Here is a 6,964-nt window from a genome sequence, read left to right as displayed (position 1 = left end):
CGAAGGCACTCATAAGCATCGTCGAGTCCAGCTCCCGGCCCTGCACAGGACATCCCCAAGAGTCACACCATGTGCCTGAGAGTATTGTCCAAATGCCTCTTGGTCTCTATCAGGCTTGGTGCTGTGACCACTTCCCTGGGGAGCCTGTTCCAGTGCCCAACCACCCTCTGGGTGAAGAACCTTTTCCTGATATCCAACCTAAACCTCCCCTGACACAGCTTCAGGCCATTTCCTCGGGTCCTGTCACTGGGTACCACAGAGAGGAGATCAGTGACTGCCCCTCCTCTTCCCCGCAAGGAGAAATTGTAACTGCAGTGAGGCGTCTTCAGTCTCCTCCAGGCTGAACAGACCAGGTGGCCGCAGCTGCTCCTCATACACTTTCCCCTCAAGGCCCTTCACCATCGTCATTGCCCTCCTTAGAACACTCTCTAACAGCTTAATGTCTTTTCTATATTGTGGCACCCAAAACTGCACACAAGACTCAAGGTGAGGCAGCACCAGCACAGACCAGAGCAGGAAGTTATTCCCTCCCTGTACCAGAAGAGTTATCCCAGCATGCTGAAGAAAGACAGCAGCATGCAAATGATCATGGGGAACTGGAGGAGCAACCTGGAGAGAGGAGACACTACCATGACAGTGCTCTTCTGTGTGGGAGGGAAATAGTGGGTAGAGGAGCAGCTCCCGGGAAAGGGGTCGGAGCGTCACAGTATGCACAAAGGCCACGAAAGTGAGGAAAACACAGCTGGTGAATCATTTACTGGGAATAAAAAGTACAGAATTAAGCGTAGCTTTCCAGAAAGGGATCTCACGAGGAAGTGTTGGAACAGGCTAGTCCGAAGATAGGATTGCATCTCAGACACTGAAAATGTCATAAGTCAGGAGAGAGAAAGCGCCTGCTTTGAGATGGGGGTATTTGTCTTAGAAAAACCTAAGTCCATATTTTATGACTGTCCCTATTCCTGGGGAAATTTTCCCCCTTTGCAGTTTAGCCTTGTTATTTCTCTTCTATCCATTGTGGGCACAAGAAAGACATGGGCATGCTGGATACACTGGAACAGGTTGCCCAGAGAAGTTGTGGATGCCCCATCCCTGGCAGTGCTCAAGGCCAGGCTGGATGGGGCTCTGAGCAACCTGGTCTAGTGGAAGGTGTCCCTGCCCATGGCAGGGGGGTTGGAACTAGGTGATCTTTAAAGTCCTTTCCAATCCAAACCACTCTATGATTCTGTGGCATGGAAAGCATTTTATAATCTTCCTCTCTTCTTTACTTTATCCTTTTACTGAGATATAGCCCTTTGATTTGCCTCCTCTTATACTAAATAGCTTCAGTTTGTTCAATTCTGTCTTACAGGTCTATTTTCTAGACCTCTGGTTATGTCCATTGCTCTCTGAATTTCCCCCAGTACAAGTTTACATCCTCTTTGAAGTCTGGTTGCTCAACAGTGAAGGTTATACTCCATCTGAGACTGTACCAGCAGCAAGCAGAGGGTTTTTTCTGGTACAATATACAAGAAATTCCTCATCTGACTTGCAAAAAGCGATCTCAGTATTACATCTCAGAGATGATAGTCTGTCTTTCTAGTTACAGGCAAGCATCTAGGTAACCAAGGAGTGCTTTTATGCATATCTGAAGCAATAACAGCTAACACTGAACTATTAGGATGATTAGGATTAATTAAGTTTAAAATAAATTACATTTTAAAATTACTTTTGTTTTTATATTGGAACAGTGTTTGTCTGCAGAACTCAGCTGGAAGGATGGATTGATCTTATATTGTTAGTCAACTTCCACTGAAAATTCAGTTTTCTTTAAGACAATCTTACCCAGACACACTAGAGGCTCCTCAAATGCTAATAAAAATGGAAACGGATGCATTTCAACAATTGTAAGACCAGCCCATTTTCTGGGACTGTGCCAGCCCCAAATATTGTAGGTCTAAGACCCTTTGATTTTGTTTACCTGGAAAAAGGGTGGATCTACACAGACAAATGTCATCACCTTGCAGTCTGCTTTGGATCCTGCTCGTAGAATCATAGAACAGTTTGGGTTGAAAGGAACCTTAAAGACCATTTAGTTCCGAACACTTTCCACTAGATTAGGGTGCTCAGGGTTCCATCCAACATGACCTTGAACACTTCCAGGGATAAGGCCTCCAGAACTTCTCTGGACAAGTCCAATGTTTCACTACCCTCATTTAGAAACATTTCTTTCTGATGTCCAATCTAAACACACCTTCCTGAAGTTTAAAACCATTGCACCTTGTCCTTTCACTACAGGTCCTGGATAAAACGTGTCTCTCCAACTTTCTTGTAAGCCCCTTTAATGTACTGATAGGCCACAATAAGGCCACCTCTCCCTGAGGCTTCTGCTTCTCCAGGCTGAACATCCCCAAATCTCTCAGCCTGTCTTCATAGGAGAGGTGCTCCAGCCCTCTAACCACTTCAGTCTCTTTCCTCTGGATCTGCTCCAACGGGTCAGTGTCTGCCTTGCACTGGGAACTCCAGGGCTGGATGCATTACTCCAGGAGGGATCTCAAATGTTCCCCTAGGATAAACATTGAATTAACAAAAACGTCTTCTCTCTGCCACCACTCCCAGTTCCATCTGTGTACTCAGATCACATCACCGCCATGTTTCAAAAAGAAAAAAGCAGTGGAATGGATGTTTCTAACAGGGGTGACAATTACAGCAAAGCAGCATCATGGGGGCTCAGATGAGCCTGTGCTCCAGCGGATGGGCCATGGAAGGAGAGGAGTTCCACTTGCAAACAGCCCAGCAGCAGGCAACAGGAGCATGGCTGACCACCTCAGGACTCCTTAGAGAGGGAATCCACGAGGAGTCATCACTCATATTCCAGGCGTAAGTGACAATAGCAAAAACCTCTGTATAAGCCTGACAATTGGGGTGGCTCAGCTGGCAACCCAGAGGGGAAGGCGGCCAGGCAGAGATCTCTCCTGGCTTTCTCCAAGCAGCCTTTCCATACCTGTTTCCAAGGAAACTGAATTAAATGGACAACAAGCAGGAATAGGAGTGCATTTTCATTAATTCCTCATTTAAAATCTCAGCCTTGTGTTTGCCAGGGACACATTTAATGCCATGGAGGAGGATCCAGGGGCCAGCTGCTGAGCCACAGAGCTGTGTGTTAGTCACCCGTTTTCTTCTTGCTTGCATGGAAACAGATGTGTCTGAGAAGAGAGATGGCCAAATTCAGACTTGCACAGCCTTTCTCTCTTTATTTTCCCCTTGTCCAGCTAGGTGAGATGAAGAGTCGTCAGTGTCATCAGGAGCCGCACAAAGTTTTTTCTTCACCCGTTTTAGGACCAGGCTAATCGATACAGCCTGAAGGTGCTGGGTGAAAACCAGTGCAGCAGAAGATGCAAAAGGCCTGATGCTGCCCTGTTGAAGCTGATGGGAGTTTTGCCATTGGGAACCCATGTGCCTTCCTCAAAGGCCAACAAGAACCAGGGCAGGTGTGCTCCTGGGAGCTGGTGGTCCCACAAGACGTAAGTGATGGACACCATCAGAGAGGTTTCCACATGCTGGAGGAGCTGAGTGCTGCCCACATCTGGACTGTCCCTGAGTTCAGCTGTGTACACTGGAGCTGTGCTAGGCCTCCCTGGGGTCAAAATATTTGGGTCTAGAGCCAGAGCTGAGATCTGCTGCGAGGCACAGAGGGAAACTCCTGCAAAACCTGATTTTGATTTGGGAGCATCGAGCCAGGAAGACTATTCCACCAACAGCTGATGTGCTAACTTCACTCATTTCTGTCTGTCAACCTCCTCACTAACAAAGTAAGGTGAGCAGGGAACTCAGGTTGGAAGAGGAAAACTAATGGAGAGATTGTTACAGAGTTGCTTGTCCTACTCTGTAACAAGTACAACACAGCATCATCAGAGCTCTGCCGGCCAGCAAGGATCTCTATATTCTATATATTCTCTATATTCTCTATATTCTGAATACCTGAATTTTCAGCCAGCAAAGACCTCATGGACTCACAAGGGTGCAAGAGTTAAATCTCGAAACTACCATTAATGCTCGGACTGCTTGAGTAAGAGGAAGGCAAACTTTTGCCATCTTCAACTGTGATGCATCATTCTCTTGTTTGTGGTGCAGTTGGTCTGTGTATGATGGAAAAAAGAGAAGAAGTATTCTGCAAAGACAGAAGAACATCTGGGTTGATCATGATCATTTATTTTGGAATAAGACAAAATAAATTCTGTGTAACTTATTCCCAAAACAGACCGTGGACAATCAAGCTGCGTATCTATTTCCTGAAGCAACAAAGAATTCTCAGTGTGTCTTTTTAAGGCAAAAATATATGTTGGGGCCTTTGTGTTTTCAAACTGCTTTTGAGCAGCATGTTAATAACAGACTTGTTTACTCCAAGCTGTTCTGTTGCAGAGTGTGGGAAAACATCAAGCTCAGGGCAGAGCTCCTATTTCAGTACAATCCTAGGCAGTATGAAATCTTCAACATGGCACTTCTGCCATAAAGCACAACACAATAAAGCAGTTCTGAACAGAGGGCAGCCTTCATTCATTAATTAATTGCTTTTAATTCTTCCTATATATTTACAGCCACACATTTTTATGTATGCTATGTGTTGGAGAACACTTAGTTTTCAGGGTGGTGGCACTGTATCTCTGCTTATAGTGCCAACCTATACCATGTCCTCCACCACATCAACAGTGTGCAGCAAATTTGACTGTAGGTAGCTTGGACTCTTGCTTGTTAGGATTTTCACCACATCAAGGAAGGAGTGGGAGGGGGGGAAGAGAGAGAATTGAAAGATGCAACTGCAAATTTTTTTTTCAAAGGAAGAAAACACTTGTCAGAGAATTTCAGATACCTGGTTTGAACCTAACTTAAAATAATTTCTTTAAAAATGACCATAAAATTGGCATCATCTCTTTAACTCAAGGTACTTTTTGTGCCTCTCAGGCATAAAAAAAGTATTATCTAGCATTTTTCATCAGTGTCTCTCAAGAAGGAGCCTTAAGCATGCAACTTTTTCAACCTAGTAATAGTACAAAGGTAATGCGTAAGGTCTCAGCAACTTGTTGCTTTCTAAAGTGCCTTTTCATTGTAGATGTATGGAAAATGCTACATAGAGCTGAGTGTTACCTGTTCTCCTGCAGTCCTTGACGTTTTTTCTGATCCTCTTCTCTGGTGATGTACTACCTCAGCACAAAAGGTCAGCAGCATCTACAGTCACTCATCTCCTGGGCTTTCCACTAATGAGTTGGTGAAGAGCAAGGCATTTTCTGTTCAGCTATCAAAAAAGTTGGTTTCAATGGATTTATTTCCCTTGTGTTATAATTAAACAAACTTGATTCTATGCCACTGATATTCCCGTTACTTTGTAGGTATAGACAATGCACAGTCACCAAGGTATGTTATTGATGCATAAATTATCTCCTAATGAACTATTATTTTGCAAAGGGAGCTTCCCAATGAGACTAGGAGAAGGCTGTGTGACTAAATGGAGCAAAAACAACATTAGTGACCAGAAGAACAAATCTACGTGGCTCCTAAAGAAAAACAGGACACATCTGTTGGGAAGCCTGCCAGCCTGAAAGCATAGGCAGGTGTATATAATTTTGAGATTGTATGTACATATAAGTGCTACAAAGACCTCTAGTTTGTGGGTGTCACTGCTTCAGAACTGGTCACTCTGGGACCCTTCAATGCCAGGTGTGTGAGTGCTATCATTAAAGGAAACAAACCACCTGCATTTACATCCAGCCTCGTGTCCCACGCTCGTACCTAGTTGCAGCTCAGCTGCAGCAGCACCTCACAACAAACTCTCATTGAGATAATTAACTGGAAACATCAGACGTGGCTGCTTCATTACTGCTGTGTGCTGCCTGCAGGTTCCCACCAAAGTTTTTCCACCTAGTGGCCTTTGCTGACAGTCTTCTTTTTTTCCTATGTGCCGATTGTTGGCACTTCTCTAACACAGTGCTAATGATATAATAAATATGATTATGCAAGGGTGGTTTGTCTCCTTGCAGCATAAGCTAACAACACTATTACAGACCAGAGCAAAATACATTCTCTTTGCCACAAAGAACAGCTTTCCCACTGAACTGAGATGAATAAACTGGAATGAGTAGATAGTGTTACAGACCTACAACTGGATCACATTTTGCTGGACTTCTATTGAGGGATGAGATTAAATAAGGTCTGAAATTTTGCCTTCTAGCTAATTGTTGTGGCTTAAACATGAAAAAAAAAAGAGAACAGAAATGGCATTTCAGTCACTGGGAGGAAAATAAGCAGAAAGGGAACCAAGGGAAACAGAAAATAAAGCCAGTGAGATTAAGAAGATCCAGTGAGAACGAGGGGGCCAAATGGTCGTGAGAGGGGAAGAGACCACAGCCCTGATGGCCTCATGTTGCTTCATTTTATCTTCTGGCAGATGACACATAGGGCTGGGGGAAAGAAATACAATTATTCTAGGATTATTTATTATCAGAGGCCATTTCTTGATAGCCTGCTTCTTGCTGAAATCTGCAGACTTATCGCTGAGAACACTTTCTTCCGGAGACTGAGCATTTGGCAGCAGCAGCCCTCAAATCAGCACTTGCAGCTTGCGGGATATGTCCACCTCCCTCCCGAAGCTCACCCCCCATTTCACACGCACTTGTCATGTCTAGAGTTCCCACGTGATCAGGTCAACTCTTCATTTCACATACTCTTGAGGATGAGTCACTGAAGCTTTTTCTAACAAAGCTGAATGCTAACCTCTTTCTTACAGTTACCAGAAGAAAAAAACTTAAATAATAGGAAATTTCTGACTGCACTGAGATTTCCTTTCAGAGCCTGCAATATTTTCAGGCATTGTCAACATCATCTTGTTACTTCTCCCTGCCCTTACGGCTCGCAGGATCTTTCCTTCTTTTACCCTCTGGCTTACAGTGGCTTTTGTTGCTGTTCTGTGAATTCAAGCTGTTGGGCTTCATTT

The sequence above is a fragment of the Corvus brachyrhynchos genome, unplaced genomic scaffold (assembly GCF_000691975.1).
Source record: "Corvus brachyrhynchos isolate BGI_N302 unplaced genomic scaffold, ASM69197v1 scaffold202, whole genome shotgun sequence".
Taxonomy (NCBI): domain Eukaryota; kingdom Metazoa; phylum Chordata; class Aves; order Passeriformes; family Corvidae; genus Corvus; species Corvus brachyrhynchos.
This window is presented reverse-complemented; position numbering follows the sequence as displayed.